At 33.7% G+C, this 22,411-nt stretch overlaps 1 protein-coding gene across 6 annotated transcripts in view; it reads left to right on the top strand.

Annotated features, from left to right (window-relative positions):
• Positions 1–22,411, top strand: part of THSD7A (thrombospondin type 1 domain containing 7A) — a 446,288-nt gene that overhangs the window by 30,169 nt on the left and 393,708 nt on the right. The gene's annotated exons all lie outside the window — the stretch shown is intronic.

The following is a 22,411-nucleotide window of genomic DNA, read 5'->3' as shown; positions in this document are numbered from 1 at the left end:
AAAAACTGGAGCCTACTCATTGTGTTAGATTTAAATTTTTTTTTAAATCAGGCCATTCCCAGAAAAGTAATTGAAGGCCATCTGCTATTTGTAAAGCATAAATTTAATTGTGACTTCCTATATATAGATAGCATCATCCTCTGACAAATCTTAATTGGCTTGCAAATGCTATTGGGAGTTGTTCAGGATTATTAGAATATTATGTGACTCTTGAGTTTTTAATATCTTTCATTGCTAAAAAGACAAGAGGTCTGTGTATGCTTGTGTGGGTGTGCATGTTTACATATGTTTTCATTCGCATATATTTTTAAATTTAAAGCATAGCTAATTTTCTTGAGAATGCTGTTATTCGTTAACATGAGTATCTCTCCAACATTCAACTTATATATGTTTGAAACTGTTCTAGAGGACAAAGAATGCCAAAGCCAATGGTAGTACTTATGAAGTATATAATTTATTTCATTGTTTTTGATACTTGGCAAAATGAAATCCTGTTTCCATTACATTTGTGTCTTATTGTCCCTAAATCTAGCGCAGTTTAAAAAGGTAAATTTCTGGTGTACAGTACTCTGAAATAAAGAATTTCCTCTATTTTGAAGAAACCAAGATGGCATGTGTTCTTTTGTGCAATAGCAGAGTGGATGGGAAGGATGTTGAAAAATGTCCCATTGTCAAAAAGACTTCTATTTCAATTGACTTCATGAAAATGAGCCCCTCATTATTGATTCTTAGGACTTAGGTGACGATATGAAAGATTATTGGAAAATTAAGTAAGCTTAATCCTGGTACAGACCTCTCAGCTATGCTGTTTTTCCTTCACGCTGTGGATTAGTAAGAGATTGACCTGAATTAAATCCTTATATCATATTGCCTGTTAGAAAAGAAGCAGGGGGGAGAGGAGGAAGTAGATGTGTGAATGAAAAAAGATTTCCACTTTCTTTTATATCTGGTCTGAAGGACATCACTAATAATCATTAATTCCTGAGCCTAAGTTTGATATGGTATGATTGTAGGCCAGAAGGATGCTATTCATTTTGACTTAATGAGAAATTGTCTGTTGAATTATGCAGGGAAACAATGGCAAGTGACTTGATAAGCTCTGAATTTCTGTCATTTTTCAGGTTCTGAGTAAAAATGTTTTTTATGCATCTGTGTAGTATATCTTTTATTTTGACATTCAAGAAAAAAAAAATTGTGGAAGGTAAAACACATGCATCTTGACCTTACAAACTTCTTCATCTTTTACCTGCTGTGTTTTACTTTACTTGTTTACTTTAATGGAAGTTAAATATATTCTAATCTATATATTCATGAAATATATTCTAATTTGGTAAATGAAAATATGACTTAGAAAATCTTTATGCCTTTGAAAATTCCTGTTTTTTTTTCAGTTCTCTCCTTTTTTACTCATTATTTCACATCCAGTTTTGAAAATAGAATCTAAAAGTCATTCTGTTTTTCTTCCTAAACTTGCCAAAGTTTTAGATCATTATACATTAGATGATCTGATCATGAGTTGAAAAACCTGCACACTTAGTTTTCAGTTATTTTTATTTTTTACTTATATTTCCTTAAAATTTTTGAAAAGAAAGGAATACATAAGGAAGCACCTCCTCCATATTAGAAGTCCAAGGCAACGTGGTTAACATTAGCATGAGTCTTTTCATTTTGTTTAATTCAGTTATTTAAAAAAGTAAAACAGTTTGGAATTTGCCCTTTGTAAATTTTTTATTTGTTTTTTTCCACTTGTATAGCACTTCACATGACTTTTAGATAGAATTCTTATTTAAGAATGCCTAATATTCCTTTTTGATTATTCTTATGAACTTTTATGTTTCTCCAATTTTTGACATTGAAAAAATGATGTATCTTTTTTTTTTTTTTCATTTCAAGACTATTTCCTTAGCATAGATTTCTAGAAGGAAAAAAATAGAACATTTTGTTATCATAGTTTCCGGATTCTTCAGTTTTTTCCTTGTTTTTTAAGCCTAAATTTTCTTTCTGTGAAGAACTTTTCTGCTTTCTTTCTCAGAGGAAGAAATATTTTCAAGTTCGCTCTTCAGTCTCTGTATGTTTTAGTTCTCTTTGTCGTTGCTTTACGTTTTTCCAATACATAATGGAAGAATAATTTATCATTGTTATGTTTTATTTTGCTTAAGTTGATTTTAAATCTGCCATACTATTTTGATGACTTGCAATATTTTTTACCTCCTCAGTCTCTCCTTTTATCCCTCTTACTGTCTTTCTATCTCATCCAGGGTTGTCGCTTTGTGTTGGATAGAGACTGTATAAATCTTTTATTCATTTGCAGATGCCAGTTTAATGTAACTTTTTTCATTTTTACTAATAACTTTGTTAAACACACGAAAACAAAATTTTAATTGATCCATGCGTGTCTTACTTTAAAATCATGATGCTGTGATACCTTGCAAAGCTTAAAAATCTACAACCTGCAGGTCAAATCTTCGCCCAGATCTCCTTTTTAAAATATAATTTCATTGGCACACAGCCATTTCCATTTCATTATGCACTGTCAATGGCTGTGTCTGTGCTGCAGTGGTGAGGTGAATAGTCTGAACAGACTACATGGATCAAAACTCCTAAGCTGTTTCGTATCTGACCCTTTACTGAAAAATGTTTGCCAACCTATGATATAGTGGAAATTTAAAAAACATTAAATGTTTTGTTAGGTTTGCTTTGGGCTATCCTCCCATTTCTTGTCTCTAAGAGCGTTCAGTATCTTTTATTGGAATTATGGCTACCTCATTGGATACAGTTGAGAGCTATTGCATTTGCTCCATGCTGAACAAATAACCATGGCTAGTTTATTCAGATGTACTGCTCCTGGAATTTGTATTTGAGTAGATTGCATTTTGTGGTGAAGCTCTGATTAAATTGTTCCCACTATAAGCCTTGGTACAGATACATTGTGGGAGGGCAGAGTTGGTAATAAACTCAGGAAGATGGAGCGTGGGGTTAGGAATCAGATTATTAAGACACATATACTATGAAGAGTAGTTTGCACTGGGCAGCCATCAAGGACTTTTCAACAAGAAATGACATTCAGATTTATGCTTTAGGTCAGGCATATCACTCTGCTGCTATGGAAAAGCCCTGTTATAAAGTTGAAAAGCTTTTCCATTACCAGCAGAATGATCAGTTATGATTCAGAACAATCCAAACCAGAAAGGGTAAGAAACATCAGTCAAGCATTAGTGATGGAGAGGTAATAAAGTGATATTTAGAGAGTAAAAACAGTGACAGATAAGAAGGAAAGAGTAAAATGGAAGGGTTGGGAAAGACAGTTTGAAGGATTTCAGTTTGGGTGACTGTGTTTATGGTAGGAAATGCACAGAGAAGAGTAGTTTTAGTAGGAACTAACAGTTTACTTTTAGGCATAGGGAGTTGAAGGAGTTTCTAGGACATTTAGGTGAAGTTATAAATTGAAAGGCCACCAGTAAACAACAGTAAAATTAGAAAAAAAGCTTCTGGGAACAGGACTAGGAAATGCCCCAAAGCAAGGGGTAGTCAAGGAAGAGGAGAAAGCAAACAGGAACAAGATGAGTGCACCATTGCTTCCTGTACTTCACTACTTCACAGCCTCTCTGTGACTTCACAATGCAGACATTACTTTTCATTTACTTATATTAAAGAACAAAGAGCCATTTGTACCAAAATTTGAGATTTAAAGAACTAGACTATGTAGTTTATATCTGCTTTATGTCTAAATATATTCTTAAAAGGAAGACAACAGGAAATATGTAGGCTGCCATTAAGGTACTAAGGAATTTTCTTTATGAAACTTTTTTCCCTATGAGCAGATAAAGATTCATCATGAAAGATACTTTACAAAAATCCCTCAACTGTCATAATCAACTGAGCTTTGGGAAATTACAGTTTTACCCCAATCTTTAACAGAGTGGGATAAGCATCTCTGATGTAACTGCTTATATTTGACAATTTCCTAAGAAAAGTAGATGATATGGGAGGGATAATGTGCTCATGGATATGAGAGCGGTCCAAAAAAATTGCCATAGCATTCTGTAATAAGAGATAACAAATACCAGTTGCCAGGTAAAATTGGTTGGAGGACTCTCAGTGATAATCAGAACAAACTGCTGAAACATGCAAGCTTTGAGATTATAGGCTGAAATCTCACACTCTATTTGTTTATATATTATTTATTATAGGTATAATTACTTCATATTTTATATTACTGTATATTATGCTGTACTTAATATTGACTAGTCTGTGTCCCTCAGGCTAATTAAATATATATTATTAAAGTCGTTTGCAGAAATAAAAGTTTCAAATGTTTTATTTCAATCTTATAAATTTATAGTAGGTAAGAAAATTATGCATGGTTTGATTTTTAACCTTCATTATTTTTCATTCTTCTCAATATCATAAGCATGATTTCATATTACAGTAGAATGCACAGGAGTATTTAGAATGGGTTTTGTTCTTTAAAAAATGGTGAAAGCAGTTTTGTGAGTAGATTTGTGAGTAGTCAACCCAGCTGAAAAACATGTTTTAAATGTTTATTTCTTGAATAAAACTTACAGAAATTAAAACTCACCTATTGTTTCATTGACTTGTCAGAATGACTATTATTTACCAGTCTTTATATATATTTTTAAAAATAAATTTGCAATATTTTTGTCATTTATATGTATGTCCGTATGTATGTGCACGTGTGTAATTTAATCTCAAAATCTTAAAATATAAATCATTTCATTAAAGCTTTTCCAGAAATTAAATAATCATATTTTTGTCAGTATTGGTCAGCCTAATATTCTTTAGCAAAACATTTACAATCTTAAGAAATTTTTAAGTAGGAAAAAATAATCCCATGTTTTTAGTGTAATTTTTAATATTTTCATGCAGAAATGCTCCTTTTATCTCTCATTAAAGACTTTGATTTTGTTTTTGCTGTGTTAAAACAGAGAGTGAACCAACATAAAAGAATTTGAAAGGCTCTGGTATGCAGCCTTTCTATTGCAAAGTAAGGAATTAATTGTTCTTTTCTGAAGCTCCTCCAAATCACTATACAATTGCTCTTACTGTTCCTTCTGTGCAACATTGCCAATCGAGGGTATCAGTTACAACTCAGTTCCTTAGATTGTGTAATTATTTTACTTTCTCAACAGTATTGGTTATCATGTACCATAGGCAGCACCATTTCTTTTCTGTTTTATTTATTTTTATTTTCTATACAGTATAGCAGTTTTTTGAGCTGCTTAATTTGATTTTCAACCCCAAACAGTTTGGTTGCCCTCATTATAAAACACTCAGCAGATTTAGCTCAATCATGTATGCTTTTATTTTGACTCTGGTTGAGAAGTCAATAAATATTTAATTTGCCCCTTTTAGACTTCAAAAAGTATCTTTACTTCACTATAATCTCTATTTCTTGCCTCCTCTCATTGTATATAGATTTAATTTTCAAATAAATTTTGAAAGAAAAGTATCAACACAGAACAAAAATTTTATTAATATTTCATGGTATTTTAGTATTGATTCTAGATATGTAAAATTAGATATACCAATTTACTTGCTCCAGCAAATATTTGACATAAAGTCAAACACCTAGAAGTCCATATGACATAAATCCTGCCCATAGAGCTTAGACGATAGTTAGGAAGAAAAACACACAAACGAGTAGTTATACACCAAGTGCTATAAGGAAAATTCAGATAAATGGCGATTTCAAAGCAAGATAAAGAGAGTTTTAAGAACAAAGGTATTTTTTTGAATTGATTTTTGAAAGACAAAGATTTATCTACTTGGAAAAGAGGATTTGTGGGTATCATACTTTCTTGCCTGGTGGACCACAGTGGCCCCTTAATTGGTCTTCCCCCTTCCATTCTTGCTCTCCAGATACCAGTCCTAGCGATCACAGGTGGTCTTGCTTAAAATACTCCAAGGGCTTCCCTTTCCCCTTAGAAAAAAAGTATAACCTCTAACCTGGCCTTTAGTGCCCTACATGATTGCTAAATTGTCCATCTTTCTGATCTAATCTCTTGTATCTTTCTACTTTGCTCAGAAAAGTACAGGCATGCTGGTCTTTATGTTGTTCAAACACATCACTTCAGGCCTTTGCACTTTGTTATTCCCTCTCCTTTTCAGAAAGTCTGCCTTTGGATCTATGGGGAACTGGGTACATTAGATAATTCAAGTCAGTGCTCCAGTGTCACCTGTTCAAAGACCCTCTCCCTGATCATCCCATCTCTCTCGTCACCCTGAATTTCTATTTAACAAATCACTCAGTTTGGTGTTCCTCAAAGCACTTACTGCCATGTAACTTCTTGCTTATTTTCTGATTTCCCTCACTAGACTATAGTAGTAACAGCAGACGACACAAACAACTTATTTTCTGGTACTTAGTCTGTGCTTACTCAGTGCTGAGTGTTAACTCATTTGGTCCTCAGAGCAACACCAGTTGTTGGTTATATTATTATCTGACTTTTACAGATAATGAAATCCAGTCACAAAAGATTTAAAAACTCTTCCTATTGAGTGATAGAATTGAGATGTAAATAAAGGCAGCTTAACTCCAAAGCCTGTGAACTTATCCACAGTTCCTTAATACACTTGAAACAGCCTTCAAACTATCTTCTTTGTCATTGTGTAATAAAGAGAATGTCTCATTCAGCTTGTGAATAATTGTGAAAATTTTAAAAAGGCATTCTAGGCCTTGAATAGTTTGTATGGGCATACACAGCTTGTGTAGAAGCTGAAGGGAAAACATTTTCTCAGCAGCGAATAACACCAAGAGGCTCTCAGCAAGCAAAATTGGAGGTATGTGCTGGGAATATTGAATACCTTGAAGTATAAGTTTGATCAGGTAGATTTGGGCCAGACTACAGAAGAACACATGCCAGACAAAAACAGTGGAAAAACAGTTAAAGTATTTCAGTAGGACAATAACAATACCAAATTTATGTTTTAAGATGAATGTGGCAGAATCATCAAAAAAGAACAGTATAATATTAAAGGTGGCTACATCATGGCTTCAGTAATACAGGCAAGAGAGATTATTGACATAAATATAGTGGGTTTACAGATATGATTGAGAAGAATTAGATGCAAAAGATTGTTCAGAGGTTGAATAAAAACTTACGATATTAAAAAAGAGAGGAGAAACAGAAATGAACCTGCTTTGTAGGGAAGATGATCAGTTTGCTTTTAGACATAGAGGTTTTGCAGTGATTGCAGGAATTTCACTTGGACATTCTAGCAGGTGTCTTTTCCAGGATATCAGAGTCGGAATCATACAATATGTACCTTTTATAAAACAGATTGGCTTCTTTCAATCAGTAATGTGCTTTTAAGTTTTCTCCATATTTTTTCATGGCTTAATAGCTCCTTTCTTTTTAACACTGAATACTATCCCCTTGCCTGGATGTACCACATTTTATTCATTCACCTCCTTAAATATATCTCAGTTGCTTCCAATTTGGGCAATTATGAATAAAGTTGCTATAAACATCCCTGTGTGGGTTTTTGTGTGGACCTGTTTTCTTCTCCTTTGGGTAAATATCAGGGAGTGTGATTGCTGGATCATATGCTAAAGAGTTTGTTTAGTTTTATAAAAAACTGCCAACTCGTCTTTCAAAACAACTGTCATTTTTCATTCCCATCAGCAATGTGTGAGGGCTACTGTTGTTACACATTCTCACTAGCAGTTGGCCTTGGCATTGTCAGTGTTTTGGATTTTAGCCTTTTAAATAGGTGTGCAGTGGTATTTAGTTGCTGTTTAAAATTGCGATTTCTTAAGGGCATGTGATGTGGAGCATCTTTTCATATGCTTATTTGCCATCTGTGTGTCTTCGATGAGGTCCTTGGCCCATTTTGTAATCAGGTTTTTAATTCTTAACGCTGCATTTTAAGAGTTGTTTGCATATTTTGGGTAATAGTTCTATGTTAGTAATGTCTTTTGAAAATATATTCTCCCTGTCTGTGGCTTGTATTCTAATTCTCTTGACAGTGTCTTTGACAGAGCAGACATTTTTAATTTTAATAGAGTTCAGCTTATCAATTATTTCTTTCATGGATTGTGCCTTTGATGTTGTATCTAAAAATCAGCACTATACTCAAGGTCATCTGCATTTTCTCCTGTGTTATATTCTAGGAGTTTTATAGTTTTGTGTTTTGCATTTATATCTGTGATCATTTTGAGTTCATTTTGGGAAAGGGTATAAGGTCTATGTCTAGATTTTTTTTTTTTTTAATAAATATCCCCGAACCCTTTGTTGGAAAAACTGTCTTTTCTCCATTGTGTTATTTGTGTCAGCTTCAAAAGCAGCACTCTAACTGCATTGCTCTGAGGAAGCAGGGATCAGACCAAGGTTACCTAATCTTTTCATGTTTTGATGAATCCAGAAATCCCAAATAATTAACATTTTCTAACTAAATTTTCTAACTAAATCCCAATAGTTAACATTTTCTAATTCTTAAATGTCATTGATTAATTGAAAATTTATATTTTAACTATTTAGAGCAAAGTGGGTGACTCTTGGCATTATGTGCCCTGAGGGCTGTAAGTTTGTGGCCACTGCTTTGTGTAAATGGGTGGTGACAAAATAGGGATTAACAAGCATATGTAATTTGTTTAATGTTTTAAACATTTCTTTAATGTTTTTGTCAGCTGGGTGTGAAGGGAGGGAGATAGCAAAGAAAGGTGTTTATTAATATCATACTGGTTTGTAAGTAACGAAAGTCAACCTACAGTGGTTTTTGTTTGTTTTTTAGTGATTTATTATTTCAAGAGCAAGAACTCTGGCATCCAGAGAGTTCTGTGGCTGAAAGTATATCAAGGTTGCAGGTGCATTTTGCTCTTCTATTTCACCTTTCTTAGCAGTTTTTTGTAAGGTCTTGACAATTGCAAGACAGTCAGCTACTATACCTTTAGACTTGACTTAACCACATTCTGAGCAGAAAGTGGGGAGGCAAAGAAAGAAAAGTTACTTCTCCTTGCAAAGCTTTGCCTTTCTTTTTAATGAGGGAACTGTCCAGTGTTTCCTAGATAAATTTTTTGTCCAAAGCCATGTAGTGTGGCTCCACATGACTACAGGTGAGAATGCAAAATTGAGTAATTGGGTTTGCTTATCTCTGGTATAGAGGAAGGTAAGAGAGAGTAGGGTTTATGGTGGCTTTTGTGTGGTTGGTCCAGCGTCTGTTACAATCTAGTGGTAGAATAGTGAGTATAAAAATTAAACAAAACACTTTGGGGTGTGATCAAAGATCTTTTGGAGAAGGAACAATTGAAAAAAAAGAAAATAAAAGGAAATAACAAGTAAAACAAGATTTTTTTGAGAAGAACAAGAGAAATTAATTAACATGCAGAGATACTCCATAATGGAGAAAATGGTTTAAAGGAAGTAACTTCAGATTGAAAATAGAAATGAGATTGAGGGGAAGCAGAAAAGTCTCAAAGATTTGGTGCAAGTGTCAAACCTAGTCCATTTGAGTTTTTGCGAGGGTTATTTTGTAGAGCAGAAGATAAGAGTATTACTTTCCTCATAATAAGGCTTGGCAAACTGATAGCAACTGTATGTAAGGTTAGGTTGAAGGTAGGATATATTAAGTGTTTGTGATATGATATAAAATATAGAAACTGAATAAATTTAAAGTGCCTATTGGGGAGTTCCTGCTGTGGCTCAGCAGGTTAAGAACCTGACATAGTGTCCATGAAGATGCAGGTTTGATTCTTGGCCTCACCCAGTGGGTTAAGGATCCAGCATTGCTATGGCTGTGGTGCAGGCTGGTAGCTGCAGCTCTGATTCAACACCTAGTCTGGGAGCTTCCATGTGCCACAGGTGCAACCCTAAAAAATTAAAAATTAAAATTAAAAAAAAATACCATATGATATCACTTATATCTGGAATCTAGTATAAAGCACAAATGAACCTTTCCACAGAAAAGAAAATCATGGACTTGCAGAATAGACTTGTGGTTGCCAAGGGGGAGAGGGAGGGAGTTGGGTGGTTGGGGAGCTTGGGGTTAATAGATAAAAACTATTGCCTCTGGAATGGATTAGCAATGAGATCCTGCTGTGTAGCACTGGAAACTGTTTAGTCACTTACGATGGAGCATGACAATGTGTGAAAATAGAATGTGTACATGTATGTATAACTGGGTTACCGTGCTATAGAGTAGAAAAGAAAATGTATTGGGGAAATAACTTTTTTAAAAAATAAAAAAAAATAAAGTGCCTCTTGGGACATTATTGTAATAATCATGAATCTGGAAGAAATAAAAGTATAATGGGCATATAATGTGCTAAAGGAATAAGGGATAACTTGGGGGTGGCATTAACAGTGAAGATTAAGAGCAGGTAAAATGGGAATGAGCAGATGAAACCAGGGATATTATTTCACACACTGAAATACTACATGTCATGAAAGACCCCCTTTTTTATGCAATGTAAATGCTAAATAAAATGTATTATAACATTAAAAGTACAGGTGAACTCACAAGAATGAAAAGGAAACTTGAAGGGCCAAAATTAAAATAACTGAAATCCAAAGTTGTTAACCCTGCAGTGGAACCAAGGGTGACTTGGAGTGTAGACACATGTAATAATCAGGAGATTTGGATTGTTGTCCAAGAAGTTGAGGACAGGAGAAAAGGCTATGGAAATTGAAAAGGTAGGCAGTTGGAATTGAGATTTACCAAATAAAATTCAGACATGTCAAGAGCTGTATATATTTTTGCAAAAAGAGAGGTACAACCATGGGTCTCTATTTCAGATATTTGGAGTTGAAAATTGTACTACCTAAGTGACATGAGAAACTAATTTATATCAGTCCCTTAAAGTACTTGGCAAAAGTCACCACAAAGGTAGAATTTATAGTATTTCTAGAGTGTGGATATTTGTTCATGATATTCTGAATTTGCAATACATGCACATAAAAATTGACTGAGTCCATGCATGTTGCTAAAAATGGCATTATTTCATTCTTTTTTATAGCTAATATTCTTTTGTATATATATACCACATCTTCTTTATTCATCTCTGGATGGATATTTAGGTTGCTTCCATGTCTTGGCTATTGTAAATAGTGCTGCAGTGAACATTGGGGTGCATGTATCTTTTCAAATTATGGTTTTGTCCAAATATACGCCCAAGAGTAGGATTGCTGGATTATTTTATAACTTTCTGTGCAATTTAAATTTGTTAATGCTATAACTCTCAGTCAACAGGGATGTTTAAAACTCTCTTATCTTTAAAAAGTTAAAAAAAATGAATAAATAATTTAAGCGGGTAGTTACGGCCTTTATTAATTAATTGATGAGCCAAAGAGGAATTGCTTCTGCATTTTTTATTTTATTTGGATTCTCCTAAAAGGACATTGCATTTTTGATATGGAGAAGCAAATATTTCCTCATTGCAACTACATACCTATATCTAATTAAGAAGGCAGTGTTGCCTTGACATTTCTGGACTATTTATTGTTTTATAGACAATGTAATACCACAGATGAAGCCAGTGCCCCACCTCTATCCCTTCTAACTCACTAGCTATTTAACTTCTAACTGCCCAATTCTGTATGTATTTGTTTGAGGGCCTTCTCTGACCACAGAGGTCTGCTTTCTCTGGGTAGAAGGCCAACAATGATAAAAAATATTCTTGCAATAGCCCTCAAACAGTGGTCAGTGAGGATTGATGTCTAAATACCCCTGCTCCCTTCCACTTCAACAGTATCACAATCAATTGTTAATTATGTATTGGTTCTCAAAGTTTCCATAGTGAGATTAAGCTTCATTTGCTTTGCTTTCATTGACAGCTAGCTTTACCATGTGCCCTTTATTGGCTCCCTGGCCCCACCTTCTGTGTCTCACTTTCCCATCCCTCTACCAATGTTTCCTTTATGAGAAGCAAATTATGCACACTCAGATCATTGTATCAGAGTTTGCTTCTGCAGGAATCATAAATAAAACAAAAAAGATTGGTTTTTAAAAAATTTTTGTGATCAGGATTTCAATAAAATAGATGTTCCCCAATCATTAAAGTGGAAAGTCTTACATAATTTTATAACTTATTATAGAAAAATATTGCAAAGAAGTCCTTATTACTGCAGAAATTACCCCCTCTTTTCTTTGTAGCCATAGCAAAAAGTTTCATGGCAGAAATAAGTCTAATGTGTAGGAAAGAATCACAAATGTCATTTTACATTATATATATAATTTATATATATATCTTTAGGGTTAGGGTTATTTTACATGCTATTCCTTTTTTTCTTTACTCAATGAATTTTGTGACATTTATAGTTGTACAACAATCATCATAATCCAATTGTACAGCATTTCCGTCTCAAACCCCCAGTGCATCCCCTCACCCCAAACCTGTCTCATTTGGAAACCATAAATTTTTCAAAGTCTGTGAGTCACTATCTGTTCTGCAAAGAAGTTCATTGTGTCCTTTTTTTAGATTCCACATGTAATTGATAGTATATGATGTGGGTGTCTCACAACATGCTGTTCCTTTTTTAAGGGCATTATTAAAACATTTTCTGGCCTCAATTTATTTAAGACCTTTGGTTAGGTGATGATGATTAATTTTTCAATTTTGAAAGTTTAAACAAAACAGACTTAGATTGCGATTCTGTCATCCCTGGTGCTTAAAGGTAATTGCTATTCTTCTTTCCTAATGTTCACAGTTCATATGCGAAACTATTGTTAGGTACTGAGAATGAGTGACTGCTCTTTCCATAGTACTTGTGTGTGTGTGTGTGTGTTTAATTAAAAGCTTTCTTTATCTTATGCAATAAAGACATCAAAGACCCATCTCCAAAAATATTTTTTTCTGTTGATTCCTAAAATCGGGCTCATCATTTGTGACAATCTGGCAGATTATTATTATTATAACTATAGCAGATGGCCTCAGACTTTTTAATCTGAAAATCCAAACTGAAGGTCCTAGATTTTCTTTATATTTTGTCCTAAAGTATAAAGTGCTGTGGAACAGATGGGGACATTCCTACTTGTTGAAAAAACCACTTCTCCAGTAAATGGTTATAAATTACATTACATTCTAGAGTTTATAGCAATGATCCTTAGCCAAGAATGATTTTGCCCTCCCAGGGACACTTGATGGTATCTGCAAACATTTTTTATTACAGTGACTTGGAACTGTGGAGAGAAGCGTTTTTCTGGCATCTGGTGGGTTGAGGCCATGTGTGCTACAGTAAAGGAGAAAGCCCCCTGCAACCAGTAATGTGTAGAGTAGAGCTTGGGAAATCTTGGTCTATACGTTAGGAGGATTTGCACATTTCTTTTAATTTATATATACTTAAATTAGTCAAATACTGTTTTTGCCTTAAATTTTTGAAGATAGATCCCTCTAACAACCAGATTTCAAAATAGAGAAGACGAATTGTGTTTTTATCAATATAGAACCAAATCATTTTGTTATTTATTTTTAATATCTCAGATGTTCAATAAATAAGCAAGAGAAATATGTGACTTGGCACGTATTTTTTATTTAGGATCAAGCCAGCTTTTAATAATATCTAGTTCATTGTAGCAAATATATGAACCATGCATGGAATAAAATGAACTCTTAGAAAAGGTGGTTAAATTGGATTTTTACATGGGAATACAAGTTTCAGAATGACCTTCTCTTTATCTCCTGACCTTGTAGAGTGCTTGATATAGCCTTTGCTTCTACTCTGTCATATCTAGTACTCATGTTTTGATTCCTTATCCAGGATATTTTATTGCTACATAATGCTTCCCATGAAATTATAGTTCTCATTATATTAATTATTCATTTCTGTGTAAAAAAATACTCAAAAACTTGGTGACTTAAAACAATAAGCATTATTTCATCCAGTTTCTGTGAATCAGAGATTTGGGGAATGGAGTAAATAGTTGATTTTGGAGCAAGCTCTTTCATAGGATTGAAGTCAACATGTGTGTAGAGCTACAATCCTCTGAAGGCTTGGCTGGTGCAAGGAAACCTAGTTCCAATGTGACTAACATGCCTAGCATGTTAAGGCTGCCTGTTAGCTAGATAGATCTCTGCATAGGGCTGCTTGAATATCCTCAAAACATGGTAGCTGGCTTCCACCAGAACTAGAGATCCTAAAGAAAGCAAGGCAGAAGCTAAAATATTTTTTATAACGTAGTCACAAAAGTTATACACAGTCATTTCTGTAGAATTTGATTGGTTACACAGATCAACATGGTAGGAAACTACACAAGACAAAGAACCCAGAGGGTAAAACCATTAGGAGCACCTATGATTCTGGTTCCTACACTTTTGATATATTCAATAAAATGTTTAACTAAAATTAGCCAAAGTTTTATTTTCTTCTCTATGTCACAGAGTATGTTCATAAATTATTTAGCTGTGTTTTATATTCTAAATTCATTGATTAATGACTTGGAAAGGGACTAGAAGTACAGAAATCAATAAGGAAGTTAATAAAATGAGTCATTCAGAGAAGGATGAGGACCAGTCTTGTGGAAGCAGAAATAAACTTGAGTGGTAGGAAAAGAATGGGGATCTGTGAGGTTGGGTAAATATGTTTTGAATGTCAGTTTAGGGTCCTACTGTAGATGATTCTGAGAATTTTTGCCCCTGCTTTTAGAGAGAGCATGACCTTAAGTAAGTCAGCAAAACAACACAGGTAAAGAGTAATTTTACAGAATGAATCTAGTTTTGATTTTCTTGACCTTGATATGTCAGACAAAGAATTTCACGTAAAAATTTCCAGGAAGGAGTTGGAAAATTGGATGTTACATGGGAGAGGGCACCTAATTAGAGATTTTTGTCTGGAATTAACTGCTGATAGTGTAAGTAACATGGGTGCAGTTGACAGGGGTTTATTTGGGGGGGAACATTAACATTGGGTGGAAGTGGATATTTCTTAAAGGTAGGTGAAATACTTCTTGGTAGGACATTATAGAATTGATGGAGTAAACATTATTTTCCAATTAAAGTGTCAAACCCATTTCTGGTACTAACTAGCAGATTGATCTTTGGCAAACCACTTAATTTCACTTGTCTTTATTTTTCACATCTATTAGAATCTTAACCTAGAAAATCTCTATAGTATATCTAGGTCAAAAAGTTAATGATACTTATTATGTTTACATTTATTTTATGTGAATATTCTTCATAGGATTTATTTAAGAACAAAGTAAGATAATGTATGTGAAAGTGCTTTATAAATTGTTATTAATTCAGTCTGTGTGATGCTTAAAAATTAATAAGGATATTATATATTTGTGTATATAGTTTATAGAATCATTGGGTATATTTCTCGGTATATAATTTTAATGTTATAATTCCTGTTCACAGAGGAATAGTTTCTAAAATAATTGTGTGCAGTTATTTTCTTTTAATTGTTCCTCCAGTCATAAAGTCTTGGTTTGTGATATCTGAATATAAATATCAGTCTTCCATAATTTTAGAAGTATTTCATTATTTTTTTTAATTTAAAAAATTTTTTTCATTTTATTTATTTATTTTTTTCCACTGTACAGCATGGGGACCAAATTACACATACATGTATACATACTTTTTCCTCCCATTGTTGTGTTGTGATGTATCTAGACATAGTTCTTGATGCTATACAGCAGGATCTCATTGTAAATCCATTCCAAGAGCAATAGTTTGCATCCGTTAACCTCAAGCTCCTGAGCCCTACCCTTCCCTCCCCCTCTTCCCAGGCAACCACAAATCTGTTCTCCAAGTCCATGATTTTCTTTTCTGTGGAAAGGTTCATTTGTGCCATGTATTAGATTCCAGATATCATATGGTATTTGTCTTTGTCTTTCTGACTTACTTCACTCAGTATGAGAGTCTCTAGCTCCATCTGCTGCAAATGGCATTATGTCATTCTTTTTGATGGCTGAGTAGTATTCCATTGTGTATATATATACCATGTCTTCCTAATCCAATCATCTGTCCATGGACGTTTGGATTGTTTCCATGTCTTGGCTATTGTGAATAGAGCTGCAATGAACATGCAGGTGCATGTGTCTTTTTTAAGGAAAGTTTTATCTGGATATATGCCCAAGAGTGGGATTGCTGGGTCATATAGTAGTTCTATGTATAGTTTTCTAAGGTACCTCCACACTGTTCTCCATAGTGGCTGTACCAGCTTACATTCCCACCAACAGCGCAGGAGGGTTCCCTTTTCTCCACAACCCCTCCAGCACTTGTTATTTGTGGACTTATTAATGAGGGCCATTCTGACTGGTGTGATGTGGTATCTCGTGGTAGTTTTGATTTGCATTTCTCTAATAATCAGGGATGTTGAGCATTTTTTCACGTGCTTATTGGCCATCTGTATATCTTCCTTGAAGAAAGTCTATTGAAGTCTTTTGCCCATTTTTCCATTGGGTTGTTGGCTTCTTTGCTACTGAGTTGTATAAATTGTTTATATATTTTAGAGATGAAGCCCTTGTCAGTTGCATCACTTGAAACTCTTTTCTCCCATTCTTGTAAGTTGTCTTTTTACTAAAATCTGGAACAAGACAGGGATGCCCATTCTCACCACTGCTATTCAACATAGTTTTGGAAGTCCTAGCCACAGCAGTCAAACAAAAGAAATAAAAGGCATCCAAATAGGAAAAGAAGGGATAAAACTGTCACTGTATGCAGACAACATGATACTACACATAGAAAACCCTAAGGACTCAACCCCAAAACTACTTGAACTGATTAACAAATTTAGTGAAGTAGCAGGATATAAGATTAACATTCAGAAATCAGTCACATTTCTGTATACTAACAATGAAATATTACAAAGGGAATACAAAAATACAATATGTTTTAAATTTGTACCCCAAAAAATCAAATACCAGGGAATATACCTGACCAAGGAGGTAAAGGATTTATATGCTGAGAACTATAAAACATTAATCAAAGAAATTAAAGAAGGTATAAAGAAATGGAAAGATATTCCATGTTCCTGGGTTGGAAAAATTAATATTGTAAAAATGGCCATCCTATCCAAAGCAATCTACAGATTCAATGCAATCCCTATCAAATTACCCATGACATTTTTCACAGAACTAGAACAACAATCCAAAAATTTACATGGAACCACAAAAGATACAGAATTGCCAAAGCCATCCTGAGAAACAAAAACCAAGCAGGGGGCATAACTCTCTCAGACTTTAAGCAATATTACAAAGCCATAGTCATCAAAACACTGTGGTACTGGTACCAAAATAGACATACAGACCAATGGAACAGAATAGAGAACCCACAAATAAACCCTGACACCTATGGTCAGTTAATCTTTGACAAAGGAGGCAAGAACATAAAATGGGAAAAAGAAAGTCTACTCAGCAAGAATTGCTGGGAAACCTGGACAGCTGCATGAAAATCAATGAAACTATAACACACCCTCACAACATGCACAAAAATAAACTCAAAATGGCTGAAAGACTTAAATGTAAGACAGGACACCATCAAACTCGTGGAGAGAACATAGACAAAACATTCTCTGACATCAACCTCATGAATATTTTCTCAGGTTAGTCTCCCAAAGCAACAGAAATAAGAGCAAAAATTAACCAATGGGACCTAATCAAACTGACATGCTTTTGCACAGCAAAGGCAACCAAAAAGAAAACAGAAAGACAACTTACAGAATGGGAGAAAATAGTTTCAAATGATGCAACTGACAAAGGCTTAATCTCATTAATTTTTAAAAATACTTCCCATTTATTTTGATCTCCTAAAGGGTAGAGACTTTGTTATATTGAGCTTTATTTTATTGGCACTCTTAACCAAATACCTATCTATTAAAATAGATATGAAGCTATAGATATTCTTTAACTGTTAACAGCTTGGTTATTAATAACTAAAACATTGTCTGGTGAGAAGTAATGAATGGCCTTATGTTTGAATCAAGTGTTAAAGTGTGCCAGGAGGAAGTTAATATCTTTTAGGAACTCCTAGGAACCTATTTAGTGGATTGTCTTTCTCAAAGTCCCTTTTAGAAACTAACACCCCAAGTTTGTGAATGTGTCTTTCATAGAGAAGCATTTTCTTGCTGTAGGAACAGATAAAGGTTTAACAGCTTCCATTGTGTGATATATTCAGGATTATGATAGGAAAAGTATATCAGCTTCAAAGGGAAACCAAGCCATGATTCCCATACCATTTATTTTATTTCTGTAAAATATTATTAATTTAACACAGATTTACTGTATTTGACTTCACTAGTACCTTCCTTATATCCATGGGCTTAAATGGTAGGGAATTCTGTAACTGACTGTTTATCTTAGATGAACATTGGAAATTTAGAAGACAAACAACTAGGTAAGATCCAGGAATCATCTTCTGTTTCCTCCTCTGAGTCCCCAGGAACTAGAAGATCAGCCCACATAGGCAGACTTTGAATCATATTTAAATATACTGTGTCATAGATGCTGGCCACAGTTGACTCAGCGCTACAAGTTAAAATGTGTGTGTGAATTTAACTTATATTTGTAATAGCTTTATGGTACCGTTATGGTGGAATATGGTCTTTTCTGTTAGTTAATTGGCTCTTTTGGCTTTAATATTCTGGGTTTTGGGGCCTGTGAGCATTATCTTTATTGAATTTTGATCTCCTTGTAGAAAAAAAAATGTGATGAATCTCATGGAAATATTATCAAATGGCACGAAGCTTCCCACTGGTAGACACAAATATAACTGTGTCCTCTCAAGGAAATGGGCTTTTCAGAAATTGAGCTGAGCTGTTTACATTACTTTTTTTACTTCTCCCTTTGCACATTATCTCTGGTGACTTGCTGTCATGCAAAATAAGCATCACTTTACATTCTGCCCTCCAAAATGATAAATTATATCTTTCAATGCTTTCTAACAGCTGAGAATATGCATAGAATGAATGCCTAAATGAACAAGTGTAGGATGGTTAGACTTCTTGGTGTTAAATCGACAACATCTGTAGTAGTGTTTCATAGGTAATAATGGTTGCCAAAGGATGGCTGAAATGTCTTAATTTTAAACGGGGTCTGATAAGAGAGAACCAGTAATAATTAGCACTTTATAATTTTTTTAAGCTGTGAAATACTTTCAAGCTCTCCAATATTAGGACTTTTAAATAAAAACATTTTTTTTTTAATTGTCAAGATGCATTTTTGGCTTTGGCTCTTTAAAAACACTTCTGTTAATGTTTCACCAATTCATTCAGTAGATACAGTAGCTCCATTTTCAAAAACTGATTTCTTAAAATTGCCTCTTATAAATAATGAAATTCCATGCTTTATGAAACATAGCAAACCTTGAAAGAGAACAATCCAAAGGAGACAAACGTGATGTGCTTCATCCACTATAGTCTGAATTCAAAGTAGTTTCTATACAAAGTCATCAAACGGAAAATGAAATCTGATTATGGTAGACCACCCACTCTATTATCAAATAAGGTCATGAATAGTGACCAGATAATAAACGGATAGTTTTTTTAAATTTCCTTTTTTTCTCTAAGGAATTCTGAAAAATTATGAAGCCTTCAACATTTTCCTTCTAGGCATTGTACTCTCAGCAGCTGGATGTGTTTCATTATTGGGACTGATTTTTCATATGCAGATTCAGTCTCTGGGGCAAAATTTCATATGTGGGGTTAGAACAGCTTCTTCTACCCATTTGTTAGCTGCCCTGGAGGAGAAAATGAAACATACGCCCTAACTTTGGTGGTCTGGGAAGAGGCAATTCCACCCCCAACCCCACCTCACACTGGGCGGGGGGGAATCATTATTTAGGGAATCATTTTCAGTTTTCTTCATTTGAAATTGCAACCCTCTTTGGCCAATCATGTCTTCAGAAACATCTGCTTCACCATCAGAAGAGGCCTGCAAAGAAGCCTACTCTACTTCCCTTTTAAAAGAATATCAGATCTCATTTATTTTACTGACCAAATGTACCTTTATAATTACAATAGTGTGGACATTCTGTGGGGACTATTTAGAGAATACATAACTATTTCATTATTTGAATGTTCATTTATTTTACCATTTATTTGATTGCTTTTGAATTTTTAAAAATCATGGTAAAATATACATAACATCTACCATTTTTTTGTCTTTTTTACCATTATCCATCTTCAGAACATTTTTTATCTTATAAAACTGAAACACTGTATCCATTAAACAGTAACACCTGCTTCCCTCCTCCTTCCAGACCCTGGAAACTACCATTCTACTTTCTGTCTCTACGAAATTGATTAATCCAAGTACTTAATAGAAGTCAAATCACACAGTATTTGTCCTTTCATAGCTACCTTATTTCACTTATTGTAATGTCTTTGAGGTTCATACATGTTGTACCATGTGTGAGAAATGCCTTCTTTATTAAGGCTGAATTACATTCCATTGTATGTATTTACCACGCTTTTTTTTTTATTATTATTATTCATTCATCTATCAGTGCACTCTTAGGTTCCTTCTTCTTTTCCACTACTGTGAATAATACTGCTATGAACAAGAGCATACAACTATCACTTCAAGTACCTGCTTTCAGTTATTTGGCAGTATATTCCCAAATGGAATTGCTGATCATATAGTAATTCTATTTTTAATTTTTTAAGGAACCATCTTACTGTTTTTCACAGCATCTGTACCATTCTACATTCCCATGAATAGTACACAAAGGTTCCAATTTTTCCGCATACTTGTGAATACTTGTTTTCTGTTTTTTTTTAAAGCCACTTTAATGATGTGTTGATTCCATTTTTTTATTACAAGTAATATTGCAGTAAGCAGTCTTTTATTTAAGTCTTAAATCTTTATTTTCTTCAACTACATTTCTAGATAGAGGTATATTGGCATAAAGGCCAATACAGATTATGTGATTCTTAGTATTGTCTTACAAATTATTTTCTAATTTATACTCCTGCCAGCAGCATATGAGGGCTACTTTCAGAAAATATTTTCCAATACTGGTTATTATTAATATTTCAGTTTGAGTTATTTTCTTGTTGAAACCCATTATTTTTTATTCAGTGAAGCTTCGTAATTTTTGGAATTAGGATTTTCATTGTTTCTATATATATGCCCAGGAGTGGGATTGTTGGATCGTATGGTAACTCCATTTTTATTTTTTTTTAAGGAGCCTCCACACTGTTTTTCACACCATGGGCATAGCCAAAAAAACCCAAAAAAACAGCAAAAGTCAGATTGAAACTACTTTTGTCACTTTCTAACTGATAATTTTAGTTGTTTTCAGGGAGAACTTCAGAAGAATGTGGCTCACTATCAGGACTACCCATGCTCTTTAAAGTATACTTTTGGCTCTAGAAAAACAGAAAACATATTCGGTAATTTTTTTGTATAGAATAATTTCATTGAGATCAAATATTGAGCAAATTTAAGATGAAACCAGATTATTGCACTTGCAGTTAGAATATAATTCTTGGAGTGTTATTGTTCACATTAGCAAAATAAATACTTGGTTTGGCTTGCAAGTGCAGCATTATTAATTAAATAATAATCACTTAAAGTTAGCCTAATCTAATTTTGATCCTTTTATTGATTAAGTATTTGGAAATGATAAAATATGATTCAGATAAGTTACTGAAAGTAAAATAGTTTTAAAAAAGTATTCAAGATAACAAGATGATGTTATTTTTTCTTCAAGTATTTTTTTAATTCCTTATTTTTTAAAACTAGGTGAAAGATCACAGACTTGTCAATTCAGTACATAAAGGAAGAACACATATGAGATAGTGGTATGAATGTTTAGATCAAGCTACTGACAGTCAGCTTCTAACAGGTCTTTAGACATATCTCAATATATCATGTTATAAAAGGCAATAATGATGAGTGCAATTTAAGATTAGAATAATATAAATGAAACGACTAGTTTTCAAAAATGTTGCTTGTTTACATTATTTAACTTTAAAGATACTTGAAATTAATAATTGCTATGTAATGCAGGTAGTCATAAAAATGCTTTTAAATCAAAGTTAAAAAGAGGACTCATTGCAGTAATTCTTATTTGAATTAAACTATAAGTGAATAAAACTATGCAAATGTTTGTTGGGTATATGTAAATCAACTAGATATAAATAAATAGAAATACTTATTTGATATAAATAGATGGAAGGAAGAAGGCACAGGTGGTGCTTTATAATCGTAGGTACTTCAGAACTATTTGCCAAGATTACTAAGTAAAGTGAGATAGGATGACATAAGCAGTGGCAAATGCCTCAGTTGCAAATACCAGAAGTATTTCTCATTAAACATACTCAATAGAATTTTGCTTAGAAAAGTGTGTTTCCCTAAGGACCTTTTCTTGGGAGATAGATTCCTGAACAAGAAAGATAAATGTCTACTTAAACTCATTTATCATCTCAAGGTAATGTTAAGTGGCAGCCCAGTGATAACCTTATGGACTCACTTTCTTAAGTCTCAGCCAAGGGGCCACCACAATTGATTG

This window comes from Sus scrofa, chromosome 9 (assembly GCF_054392235.1).
Source record: "Sus scrofa isolate SSC_HxYL_T2T_F1_AM1 chromosome 9, Sscrofa_HxYL_maternal_Yorkshire_Landrace_v2.0, whole genome shotgun sequence".
NCBI lineage: Eukaryota > Metazoa > Chordata > Mammalia > Artiodactyla > Suidae > Sus > Sus scrofa.
Note: the sequence above shows the minus strand (reverse complement) of the source record. Positions and strands in the feature narration are given on the sequence as shown.